This window comes from Gossypium arboreum, chromosome 1 (assembly GCF_025698485.1).
Source record: "Gossypium arboreum isolate Shixiya-1 chromosome 1, ASM2569848v2, whole genome shotgun sequence".
Classification (NCBI taxonomy): Eukaryota; Viridiplantae; Streptophyta; class Magnoliopsida; order Malvales; family Malvaceae; genus Gossypium; species Gossypium arboreum.
In genome coordinates, this window is record NC_069070.1 from 69,075,131 (window position 1) to 69,079,021 (window position 3,891).

The following is a 3,891-nucleotide window of genomic DNA, read 5'->3' on the forward strand; positions in this document are numbered from 1 at the left end:
GTAGTCGGAATAGACGAATCGGATTGATTACTCGATAACTTTCAATTTCCCCTGATCTAGATTCGGTTTCTTTCATTTTTGATCTATATACATTCAAAATTAACTCTTTTATTCATCAACACATTCAATTTCATCCACAAACACATATTTAGGCATTTTTTCACTTTAGCCCCTAAAGTTACACATTTATTCAATTTAGTCCCTATTTTATAAATACACAAAACTCACAAAATTTGACAAAAACCATGCTTGGCCGAATTCTCTATAGGTTCCTAGCAGCCCATATTTTTCATTTATTTCATAATTTAACCCCTCAATTTACACATTTATCAATTTAATCCCAAATTGATATTTTTGTCAAAAATCACTCTACAAAACATGCATATCAAACACAAAGCTTGCATAATTCATCATCAAACATCATAAAATTCATGGATTCATCAATGGAATTTTTCAAAATCCCTAAAAAAATAAAAAATTAAGGTACGGGCTAGCTAGTACTCAAAGCAACGATCACAAAAACGTAGAAATCATCAAAAACTGAACAAAATACATACCTTAATCAAATATCTATATTGCCGAACCCTAGCTGAATGTAAAAGCTTCCTTTTTCTTCAAAAATCGGTTATGGATGATGATAATGGAGCTTATTTCATTTTGTTTTATTAATATTAACCTTAATAACTATTTTAACCCTAGTTATAAAACATGAAAACTAATTAATACATGTCCATAATGGTCCACTCAAGCAATTAATGGTCTAATTGCAACATAAGGACTTCCCATTTAATAAGCCTAGCAATAAAGCACAACATATAGAATGCCACTTTTGTGTTTTACGCGATTAAGTCTTTTTTTCTCAAATTGAGCTATTAAATGATAAAATTAGCTCACGAAAATTTCACACATATCAAATAACATACTCTAAACACCAAAAATAATATTTAAAATAATTTTTTGACCTCAGATTTGTGGTTCCGAAACCACTGTTTTGATTTAGCTAAAATCGGACTGTTACACTAAAATAGTTTAAAATTTTTAAAAATCGATTGACCACCGAATTGGTTGGACTAGTTAATTAGGCTAAAAAGTCAGTTGAACTAGAAATTGAACCAATTTTGTAACACACTATACTGGTCCAGCCGTCGGACCCAAGCTATAAGGTATTACGACTATTAACAACATTTATCATCCACAATTTCCAATTAAAAGCAAGTTAAAACATCAAAAATTCAAAAACATCATTATACTGTGATTTACAACCAAAACTGAGCATTAGTCATGCTTACAAAGCTTTTAAATCAACTCATAATCAAATATGGACTAATCTAAAACTTTTACAAAAAGATAGGTAAAAAGTGAAAACAAGGGTCACACGACTGTGTGGCTAGGCCGTGTGACAAAACTGAGGCTGTGTGGTGCTATCACACAATTGTGTTGTAACACCCCTAACTCGTATTCCTCATCGGATTAAGGTTATGAGGCGTTACTTAACTAAACACAGTTCAACATAGTCATATATAATTTTTCATCCACCAATTTATAAATTATACCTTTTTAACACTTACAAACTAATACAACCACAATTCATTTATTTTTTTAAAATAGATACGCATATTTGATTCTCAATATCAACCAAATTCAAACATGCTTACTAATTATGGCTCATGCTTAACCCATACTCTTATTTCATAATAACCAAGACTTACATTACAATTCATGATTCATAATTCAATTACATCATTACTGTAACATCCCAAAATAGGGCCCAGTCAGAATAGTGGTTTCGAGACCACAAATTCGACACCAAAATATTTATTTTATGATTATTATGAGGCCTAGAATATGATTATATGCATGTGTTAAAGTTTCATGAAGAAATTCTAAGCATAAGGTGTCCAATTGGAAATTAGGGACTAAATTGAATAAATTGCAAAACTTGGATTCTAGAAGCAATTTGTATGAAATTTATTTAGATTATGAATTAGTAGGTCTTGGATAGTAATTCGCCCAAATTCTAAATTTTTGGACAAAAATGGGCTTGCGTGGATGAAATTTTAAAGAAATGGTATAAGGGCATTTTGGTCACTTGTCATTTTAAAGAATTAAAATGGGAAAAATCAAGCCAAAATCAAGCCAAAATCAGCTATTTTCTTCTCCATGGCTGCCGAAAATTGAAGAGACACCATAGCTAGGGTTTTCAACATTTTCAAGCTTAATAGTAAGTGCTCCCAAGCCCCGTTTTCCCTGTTCTTTGTATTTTTGAAATCCCGGTAGCTTGCTCTTCCTATTTCTACCCATATTTCATGCTAGAGTTTATGTTCAAAAATTTATCCATGCATGAGTTATTGGCATTTTGATGGATTATGGAGGAATATGAAAGATTAGTGTGTGTTAAACATCTTTTCCAAGTTGGTTTTCATGAGAAACCCTTATAGGGACCATTTTGCAAAAGATGTAAATGTGTGGTAGAAATGAGAAATTAATGAATAATGTCGGCTACCATAAGAAGGAAAAATGTTTGGTTAAGCTTGGGTAAGATAGAAATTGCATGTGTTTCATTATACGAGCTTAGGGATTAAATCGTAAAAATGTCAAAGGTTAGGGGCAAAATGGTCATTTGGACCGGGGATGGATATTAAACTTGAAATGTATTATGTGGGGTACTAATGAGTTGATTTTGCTGTTATAGACCCCGAGAAACAAGTTCCGGAGGTCGATCATGGTAAACGCAAGGTTTCGGAATAACCGAAACACAATCCCAAAAAGAATACTAGGTAAGTTCGAATAACTTAAAGTAAACCCCTAATATGTATAATTGCATGATTTTATGAATGCATGATATTTGCATTTATTGATGGCATGAAAATGTATGAAATGCATCCTTGATAATGAATTGTTGATAACCGTCTTAGTTGAGGTTAAAAAGGGAATTCGATGGATAAACCATGTTTTACATGTGGAATGAGATCCTGCATGTGTTGCAGTAAAGATTTAGCCCAGACAGGTAATCCGTGATTTCAAGTATGAAGAGGAATCTAGCCCGGACGGGTGTTCCTTGAATGATCAAGCCTTCCGAAGAATATGTGTGCACTATGGATTTAGCCCAGACAGGTAATTCGATTAGGGTCTGAATTTAGCCTGGACTGGTAATTCAGATCCGAGCTCATTAAGGGTGTTTGTCACTATAAGGGATTTAGCCTGGACTGGTAATCCCGACATCACTTTACGAGTTCATGATATGGGGAATTTAGCCTGGACGGGTAATTCTTCCATGAAATGTGTGGTTCACGGGAGTGCATATATGTAAAATGATCATTCGTGAGAATTGACGGATACTGGGTATTCCATCGAGATTTCCTAGAAACTCAACGGGGTTAATATGTTGTATGCTAACAAGATGATGAATGATGAACTCATCTATATAAATTAAATGATTATGTGACTAACTCATTGATTGAGTGCATGTGAAAAGAAATCATTTCATAATGGATGATTTCATGAATTAAGTATGGATATATGCTAATCACTCGGTAAGTTTACTTTCCGGTTATTTGAGCTTACTAAGCATGAAAATGCTTACCCTTTCTCTTTTCCCTGTTTTACAGAGCTCAAGGACTCATAAATATTGGAAGACGATTGGAGAGTCAACACACAATCAACTAGTCAAGCTTTGGTATAAAGACACTTCTATTTTGTTAATGGCATGTATAGGGCTTTGAGTATTTTTTTCATTTGAGTCATTTGAATTTCCAAATGAAGGCATGTAAAGATGCATTCATATTTTTGTACAAGGCCATGGAAATTGGCATATTTGAAAGTAGGCTATGACTTGCCTTTATATGCATGTTTATGCTCCATTATGATGGGTTGCTTCAAGTGGCAATGAGT